The 9,861-nt window shown below is 42.0% G+C and overlaps 1 protein-coding gene across 4 annotated transcripts in view; it reads right to left on the reverse strand.

Moving 5' to 3' along the window:
* The window catches only part of LPIN1 (lipin 1), a 49,156-nt gene extending 46,406 nt beyond the window's left edge, over positions 1-2,750 (reverse strand). For 2 of the 4 annotated variants that reach the window (XM_071440667.1, XM_071440658.1), the window contains exon 1: positions 2,518-2,647. The gene's annotated coding sequence lies outside the window, so the exon portion shown is untranslated. Of the gene's footprint in view, positions 1-2,517 lie in introns of all 4 variants that reach the window. The other 2 variants (XM_071440677.1, XM_071440686.1) reach the window with 2 other exon arrangements.
* Between the last annotated feature and the right edge of the window lie 7,111 nt (positions 2,751-9,861).

Genomic DNA, 9,861 nt, shown 5'->3' on the forward strand with positions numbered 1-9,861 from the left:
TTAATTCTATTAGGAACTATTTGACTTCTATTCCAAGTTACCAAAGGCCAGTGCCAAAAATTGTGACTTCTTACAGCAGCCAGAGAGTCAAATGGATCAAATGTCAAACTTATCTTCCAAGCTGCCTGTCCCTCCAACCACCCACTCACAGACATGGACTTTGAATATGACATGACTATTCCTCAGGTTCTGGTATTGCACTGTATTTCAAATAGTTAAAACTTTGCTTGGTGCAATTCTTCATTAAGTCCCTGTAAAGGACAGAGTATTTTCTTGAGCGCAGCTAAAATCAAAAATTCAAACTGAAGACTCAAAACTTGTCTGCAATGAATCCCCACGTTCAAACAAACGAACTGGCCCAAAACCCCACAGTCAGGGTATCAAACTGGTACCCAAGAGTCCAGGAAAAATTCTTTCAAGGCCAGCTGAAGGGTACAACCAGAGTCCCCACACCAACCTCCCCACTCTCCTAAATCTTGCCCTTCTGTCAGCACTGAAAAGTAACACCACTAAAGCCAGAAAAAATAATTTCTAGCTAGACCAATGGGATGATCTGACTCACCACACACCCATAGGATTGCTCCTACCAAACAAAGAGAGAAACTAAGAGTCAGTAGTGCACAGTACAAGGGGCGCCTCTTGAAATTCCAGGCAGTCCTGAAATCGTATCTCAAGACTTGTCTACTTCTTTCCCAGAGACTTCTTGGGATACCTTCCACATTTCCCTTGGTCTCACTTACCAAGGTACCTTAACTTCCCAACTGTACAGTGCTTCCCTGCTCATGGAGACACTTTGAGAGAATGTACAGAAGGACTGGACCCCTTTGGACTGACCCTGCATAAAGGAGTTCAAACTTTACAACAAATTTAAAAGTACAAACTGATGCTTGAAACCAAGAACTTTTGAAGTAGCTGAGAAAATATGGTAAGTCATGTATTGTGCTGTCCTGTGCTACTGTTTCTGATGTCAGTGAGGGAACATAAATCAGAGTGGAAAAACAGCAGTAGTTCTACTCTATACAGACACTTCACATGACTTGGCATGCTTTCTCTCAACAGGACTGGAAAACAAATTTGTTCATTAGACTCTATATCTAATCTATATTTTCTGCATTTTTAGAGTTTAAAGTAAGCTTTTACTGTATTTCAACTGGTTTTGATGACTGCTATGTGTATATATATGCTCACAGATAAACAAATCTGTGCATCTGCACATGCTCAGGTATGGAAAAGGGTCAAAGACTAAAACTTGCCGAACTCCCTTACAAATAGGCCCCAGTGCATTAGGTAAGCAGGTATTATCAGGTAGGTTACTGACCTGGAGCTATAAGAAAAGCAGAAATCATCTAAAACCATTAGAAGCTATTTCCATGACTTTCCATGCCTAAAATCATAACATATTTATATTGAGCATTTTCCTTCTGATTGCCTTCACTGTCTCCCCACTTTTTTCCCAGTTCTCTTCATGGAAGCAAGTTCATTTTACTGCAATAGGAGTTCTCCTATCTAACTTCTAACAGTGCACTGATGGCAACAAAACCTTATGTATGTACACTAAGCATTTACCAGTGTTTGCTTCCTGAGACAGCAGAGGCAGAGACAAAGATGAAGCTACACAGAAAATAAACCATTTCTAAACACCCTCCAGACTAGGAGCCAAATAAGATGTCAAAAGATGTATCAAGGCTTACGACTTTATGTGTGAAAAGACAAATGATCTGCTAGATGGTCTGCAATATCAAGACTGGGATACTACCTCTACACAATTCTATTTGACAGGGGTAACAATATTGCAGTGTTTTGTCTCCTCCCCGCAAGACACACTTGCTTTCAGCCTTGCTTCTTGAAGGTAGAGGAGATATTGTAATCAACAGAAAAATAAAAACTGTTGGGGGGGGGGGGGGGGGTAACATCAAAAAAATACAAAATATCTGAAACTTTAGTTTCCCATGTAGCCATTGCATTGCTGCTAGCCGGGCTCTGCTATGACATTAAATCCCTCTGTCCTGTTACTGCTGTCGTTATTCAGGCTTAGGGAAAGTATTAGTGAAGCAGGGGCACAATGCAGCGATTTGCATCAGCAGCTGCCAGGCAAAGAGAAGCAAAATTCCTAGAGCCAAAGGGGAAGCAGCAGCAGCAGCAGCAGCACATAGAAGGGCACTGGCCAGCTCACACAGCTCGGCGGGGGACGAGACGCAGGGTACCTCCCTCTGAAGGGACACCTGGAAAGCATCGCATCTTCCCTCTAACCCCGTGCACAAAGCAGTGTCCAGCCACGATGCGCCCAGCAACCCGGGGCAGCTGTCACTGCCCAGAGCCAGGCGGCTCCGCAAGGAAAGGCGGGCAGGGGCTGCGGGCAGGGGATGCGGGCAGCCGCCCGGAGCCCCGCCAGGATGCCCAGGCCGGACGGACCCGCAGCCTTCAGCGGCTCCCGGCCTTGCTTGCCCTGCCCGCGGGCAGCCGGAGGAGGAAGGGCCTCCCTCCTCCCGCAGAGGCCGCCAGAGCCCCGGCACCCACCTCTGCCTCGGGCCGGCTCCCGCAGCTCCGCTCGCCGCCGCCTCTGTGCGCGCCGCGACCGCGGGACGCTGCGGGGCCGCTGGGGTCGCCCGGTGGTGCCGCCCCGGAGGAGGGGCCGGGAGGAGGCAGCGCGGGGCCCGGGGAAGGCGCGGCGGAGCGGGGGCACAGCGCGGCCCGGCCAGCCCCGCCCGCCCGCCGGGGCCGGAGCTGCCGCAGCCGCCGCGGGCCGGGGCGGGGCCGTGGCGTGCTCGTGTGGCGTGCTCGTGTGGGGTGATCCCGCGGCCGAGGTGCCGTGGTGTGGGGTGATCCCGGCGAGTCAGGTTCCTAGCTGGGAAAAACGGAGAGCGGGAAAGGGAATCGCTCGGGCCAGGCTGAGCAAAGGCACGGCCGCGATAGGCGTCGCTTGGGCTGCCAGAGCCTGGCATTCATCGCCATCGGGAACACGTCTGCCAGGGTCAGACGCTTTATCGCTTTAAATAAATGCGAGGAATTAAAGCTTTTCCACCTGATAGTGATTTCCTTGTATGTAAACCGTATTGTAACCTCTCTTTGCACTGACCGCCTTACACAGCTAAAAAGGGAAGTGGATGTCATGTTAAAAACAAACTGATGAAGGAATCTTCAGGCCTTTTTGAAATCTTGTTTACAGAACTCAGGAGAGGGTGGTGCCATGCTTATTACAAATAAACAGGAAACGGAGTAACACGGAGGAATAAAAGATGACAAAGATTACACACACCACAAAAAAAAAAAAAAAGACATCAAAAGGTCATTATTGAAGCACTCTGCTAGTTTTAGGCCTGAAAAAAGTTTTTGAGAGGTGGATTTCCAGCATCTCCATGTTGTAGTCCTCAAAATGTACATGCAGCTGAAGTTTGGGAAGAATAATTAGTAATTAGAGTAATTAAGCCTTCCATTTCTGTTAAATTTTTGTTTACACTCCAAAGCAATCTTAGTGGAATCTTCTCTAGGTTATCACCAGATCGTAATCCTTCAAATAGTTTTTCTGTGACACATCTTCCTTCTATAGCTCTCCTAGCTCTCTCTCCATGTTGGCCAGTCGTTGTACAGCTAAGATAGAGCTACGAGTTACAGGACCCGGTGCAAACTCACAGACTCCAATCCCAACCTCTTGTTCTCTCCTCCATTCCTGGTTGCACAGCTTCACTAATGAGTACACTTCAGTTTAGACCAGAAAAGTCAGTGAAGACAGTTCCTGCCCAGGCATGACAAGGAAAGGTGTACACACTCCCAAAGAGAAAGTAATACACAACTGCAGTTTCATTTCCCAGGCATTTCATATCTAATCTCCTGCCAGCGGGCAGTCAGTAGGCAATGAGAAATGTTGGCAAATAATCCCATGCCTGTTAATACAAGAAGCTTTATCTGTGTTGACTGTGGATCCTACTAGTGCTCTGCCCACCACATTTGTGCAGAATACAATCCCATATTGTGTTCCCTCTGAGGGAGTGGAAATCTCCAGCCATCACCATCCATGTTAGGTGGGAGGACTCCTCTAACGTATTGGTCCACTATGGTCTTCTGCTACTCTGCTAAAGTCAAAATATGATCATAACATACTGAATCAAAAACACTGTCTTTCCACAGTCTCAACAACACCCACCCTTCCATGCTTCTTTCAGAAATCCAGAAGCTAGGTTCTCATTTTTGGAAGTACTGTATTGTGTTTAGCTACTTATGTCCAACCATCTGCTGCTTGATGTAAAATAGCCCACAGAATAATGCTCTATGTTTAAAATGATTCCATGTGCAAGGTCATGTTTTCTCTTCCGACAGAGCAGAGTAAATACAGCCACAATACACACAAGATGTGGGAAGTGCCAAATGCTTGCACAGCAACAGTGAACTTCCTTTAACAACAGGGCACCATCCTTCTGTGCTTTTTCACTCTATTCTTATTCATGGTGTGACCAGTGTACAGAGTGGTATTCCTCAGATTACTTCCCTGGAACAACCTCTGCCAACTCATTCTGAAATCCTCACTTCAGCTCATAACTGTTCTCAATTAGTCCTATCTAGAGGACCAAGCACTGGGACATAACCAGTAGTTTGATATTGTCCAGGCCTTAGCATGGTCATGGCTCTGGATTTGACTCAGTTCAGAGTTTGGAGGATAGTATGGTCAGGGATGGTTCCTAAAAAATAATCTGGAGTTACCCACAGACTAGGTGGCAGAGGGAGTATAGCCCCAGAAAGAGCAAAGTCCCTGACAGTGTAATTTCCAAAACACACTCAGGAATGATGAAGTTCTGAGGTATTATTGTTTTCTTCCTGAAAGGTTTCACCTTTGACAGGTTTCTTTCTGGAGGCATTGTGTTGATCAACAGATGTTTGTTTACCAAGGTTTGATGTAAAACTGTCCATTAAATTTTGAAGGACCTGCTCATGGACATTTTTCTTTCCGTTCCTTTGATGGTCAATGTACATTAATTCATTATTACCTAACTCTGATTCTTGTTTCAAAGATCTTATAAGTTACACATTCACTCTGTGTTTTTACAGTTCTGGCACAGTGGAGTTCTAGCCTATGATCTGGGCTCATAGTTACCATGAAAAGACACTTATGAAGAAAGTTGAGTTGTGTAGTCTTCTAAATTAATAAAACTGGGTTTAAAAAGAGTTGACAAGCACAGAAGAGTTTAATAAAATCCAAGAACAGATTCCTAGAAAAAATTATCTAAGTCCACACAAGGGAGAAAAAAGCCTTCAATTCTATCTTAGGATGCTAGATTTTACTAGCAAAGATGGTGCCAGTGAGCAAAGTAACCATTCAAACCATTGTGCATTAGCAGTAATGTCTGGCTTTTCCCCCACTAAAACTAGGGTTGATGTTCAGGCACAGAAGACCTGGGTTATGAATGACTGCAACTGTTGATGAATGCCCAATGTGCATGTAAAAATCATTCAGTAAATAGAAAAGATGAGCTTTTAGCTTTTAATTTATAATTAATTCATAAGCAAAGATGGCTCTGGAGTTGTGCTGACATTATTTACATAGGTAATAAACTCAGAGTAGCTCACATAATGTAAATTAAGAGTTGATCTAGTTTTATTCCAGTGTAAACATCAAAAAAGCAGCTTGACTGACTCTGTAATTACCTGATTAAACATCTCACCATCCTAACAAAGGAATTTCTGTCCTAACATGAGTAGATATTTTATACAGTACCTACAGCTGCCTATGATAAGCTACTGAATTCTTCCCCCCCTTTTTTTTTCTCTTCCTTTTTCGTTCAAGTTGAATTATCTACTACTTCAATTTATCCTTCATTTGAAGGCACAGTAGTGCAGGCTGTCACAGCTTGTAAATACTGGCATTTAATCTGCCTCTAAGTGCTTGATTGGATACCAATTTTTAAAAGTATATGTAGATTTTACTTAGTTGCAGAGATTTCTAAAACATTCCCTCCCTCCTCCCTTTGACTTTGACGTGCTGCCAGATTTGACTGTTCTGATGCTTTTGCTTTGTATCTGTCCCCCTGAGGTCCTTGCAGTTTGACAGCTTTAACTTTGGGATTTTGGTTTCTGTATCATCACAGTTCCTGAGTATTGTAATAATTTGCTGACAGTTGCACAATGAATACACTTCTGACATAATTTCCTACCTTTCTTCTTTGACCTCTGTGTTAAGAGGTGAGATGATGACATCATCCTCAGGAGGACTGTGATGTCATCAGAAGTAGAATAATGTTTCAGTCAATAATGAGGCACGGCAGTGACCAGTGAAAAGCAAAACTGAGAGGATTATTTTGTCAAATGATCAAATGTGGGATTGCAATTGCCCAGGAACTGTTGCAGCTGGAATTAGAGGCAGGGCAGGAAGCATTGATCATGTACCAAAATGCTCATCTGTAGTGATAACATCTCTCGTGCCATCAGTGTGTGCATTGCATAACCAAACTTGATTTTGAACCAAGTACTTTTGGACTTGGTTTTGTGACAGATACGCCCTTTCCTCCCCCTCACTGAAAAAAAAAGGGGATCTCTAGCAAATGAATCACTGGCAAGTCTTTTTTTGCTTCTCAGAATATAACAAGTCTTGATGATGAAGGTTCTCAGAAGAGCCTTTCTTTTTCCTCTAGATCCATATCCAACCATGCAAACCCATGAGAACCTCAATGCTTCCTTTATTTTCTAGCAGCTCTTCCCCAGTCAAAAGTCATTTCTCTGCTACAAAATACTTGGCTACTGAGAAACAGAAACTTCTGTTGAGTCCTGTGATCCAAATATCATCAAAGCAGAAGAGTGTAGGAGTATTTAAATTAGGAACAAGAGAGGCTAAATATATCAACCCTGCTGGAGCAACACTTGTACCAGTCCAATCTCATCAGAAAGCAATTTAGCTCCAAATCTGTAAACAGCCACAGTTGAGCTCTCTAAATATAATCTTAAAAAGCTTAGAAAAGCTTGAGCCCTGATAAAGCAAAGCAATTGCAATGTGAGGTTAAGGATATAACAGTGAAATCATCAACATGTTCTTTCTTCAGCCAAGACCACAATTCCTGCATATGCTTGTTCAAACAGAGACCTCTATCCTGCTCAGGTAAAATACATACTGGTGTCTAAGTGCACATGCATACAAGAAATGAGAGATCATAAAAAAGCTCGTCCATCCTCTCATGGACAAAATTCTTTCCAGCCCAAAATCTAGCTTTTCATCAGTCCAATATATCTGTGCATGACCAGCAAAGCTTCTGCTCAGAATACTGTTTTCAAAGCACAGCAAACCAAAATCATTGGTATTATTTGTTCAGAACAAAATAGTACAAAACATACTTTGAGAACTTCAAACAAAGCTGGTCTGTTTCCCAGGATGTAATCTTTTCTTCACAGTACCTGCAATGCTTAGAAACTAAAATGGCAATCTTAATCCCAAAGAGGAGAAAGATATTTGGAAACCAACTCCTTCTGTTGAGAAGTTTGTTGCTTTTCTCTCAGCCTCATGTCTGAAATTTCCAGACCACAGTGCCTACCAATATCAAATTATCCTTGCAAATAGGTTCTGAAAGCTATCACTTGGGGATTGTAAAACTGGACATCTTGGTTAGTACACTGTGTTGTTTCCACCTTACTGGGAAACTGTAGGTAGCAAAGATGTAACAGCTGCACTTATGATAATAAGAGAATTAATACATATTGTGTATAAAGCTTTTTCTTCTGGTGGACTAAGAATTAAGTGCTAATAAAGGTCAGCTTGAAGTTCATTCTATAACTCCACAGAGAAAGTGAAGTATCTAAAATGTGTTTTATAATACAAGTAGCCATATTAGACATTTCTCTGTGAGAGAAAAATTCTTCACTTCTGTGCAGACCAGGGTAGAGGGGGGACTGTGCTGTCTGTGGCTCCTGGTGAATGCAGGGGCTCTCTGTCCCTGCCTTGGCATTACAAGATTTGCTTGGCTTTGAAGTGAGATAATTCTGTACTCTCCCAGGTACTGTAATTAGTTCTGGCTGTCATATAAACTGGGTGAAAAGGGTTTTACTCTCCCCTCAAGAAAGAGGCAGATGGAGGATTGTGAGCAGCCTGTCAGGAGGAGAGGAAGACTATGGCTATTGTCTCCCTCACCAGTGAACTGATGGGGAAGGCTTCTGCAGGTACTGCCCAAAAGTTCACATCTTCATCCCTTCATCCAGAGTAAAGAAAGGTTTATTACTTCTGCTGTAAAAAAAAGTGAGATAATGCAATCCCATGCTACTTAGTGTTTTCCTCTCTCACTAATGCTCAATTTTCTTGAACATTTGAAGTGACAATATAACCAGGTTAGAGCAGTTTTTTGGTTTTTTTTAAAAACAACTGTGTGTAACATTTAAAAAGGTACTTTTCCCAGTTCAGTCTCTGCAGCAAGTGTGAGTCCTGTGCCTCCACCTGTAGGGCTCCTCCTTTCTCTTCTCACAGCTTTCTGTAACAGTGAGGTATGAGGGAGCTCTGGCCCTAAGATCTTTCCACCCTGTCCCCTCATTCCTTCTTCTGTGCCAAACTTGAAGACACTTTAATTTGGCAGCATAGATTTCAGATCTCTCTGATCTTTAACCTCAAGGCTCTGAATTGGGTGAATCGGGGGGAGAGGTGAGATTCTGGATTGGGATAATCTGCCTTAGAAGTGTTTTCCTTTTAATTCCATTATTGAGGACTTTAGTGATTACAGTTTGAGCCACTGTTCTTGTTTTGAATTAAAAGTACAATCATCCATTGAATTCTTTTGATAAATTTTTATCAGGCAAAATCTGAGCTAAATGGAACAATCGCAATGTTTAAAAACACATTTTGCTTAAGCAAATAATCTTTTCAGTCTTGGTTGCTGTAACAGCTGGCAATCTTATTGTTGTTGTCTCTTTTGTTCTTAAAAATATATTGTTATATATAAATTTAATAATCAAAATTGTGTGAAAATCCAAGGAACAAGCTGAGGCACAGAATTAAATCCTGCACATCACAAGACAATAAATTCTCTTTAATTATTTGCATCAAGCCTAGGTAATTCATCAGTAAATATTGTATTCTTTCTTTTATCTGAGCACATCATTCTCCTTATTTAGGCTGAGAACTTGTATAAAACTCTAGCTGGAACCTGTAAGTCAGTTATGTTAAAGCAGGCACTTTGTAATTTATTTCTGGTTTTTAGCTTGCAAAATCATGAAAATGATACTTTATGTCAGTTTCATGTTCAAATTTCTATGAGCAGTAGAAGTGTCCCAGGTAATTCAGTAAATCCTTCCCTCAAAATATTCACAGTGTCAAAATGAGTGTAGTCTCTCCAGAAGTGTTATAGCACTAAAATCCCTGAACAGAGTAGTGAATGTTATTTTAGAACTATAATTAAACAACATTTCATCTCCATCAGTCTAAAAATAATTACTTGGAAAATTAAATTTAGATTTGCTGTGACAAAGGGTATATTAACTAATGGAGGAACTGTAGTCTGTGGTTTGAAAGAAAGTTTTTTTCCCTGATTTCTGCCAGTATGTTGAAAGCTGAGGAAAAAATTAAAATTTTAGTCTAATGAAAACATCAGTATAAGAGAGTCTTAAAGTATAAAATGCACAACAGTTTTTGCAAGTGAAACACACCTGTCTTAAAGGGGTGTTTATTATTTCTGTGTAATCTGGTCACAAAGTATGATGTGTTTTGAATGGCTTTCAAGAGACAACAATCCATCAGAAGGAAATGTAATTCACTGCTGAACTGAGAAAGTTGAACCAATTTTAGTTATTCCAGTATAAAGATAGTTTAAATGAATGTATTATCAAGCCTGCCTGCTCTACATGTAGCTCTTTAGATCCTGCCCTTACATAAATGGGTCAATTCTGTCTCCATGTATCCCT

The sequence above is a fragment of the Agelaius tricolor genome, unplaced genomic scaffold, assembly GCF_023055355.1.
Source record: "Agelaius tricolor isolate 1412-34295 unplaced genomic scaffold, bAgeTri1.0.p SCAF_1, whole genome shotgun sequence".
NCBI classification, from domain to species: domain Eukaryota; kingdom Metazoa; phylum Chordata; class Aves; order Passeriformes; family Icteridae; genus Agelaius; species Agelaius tricolor.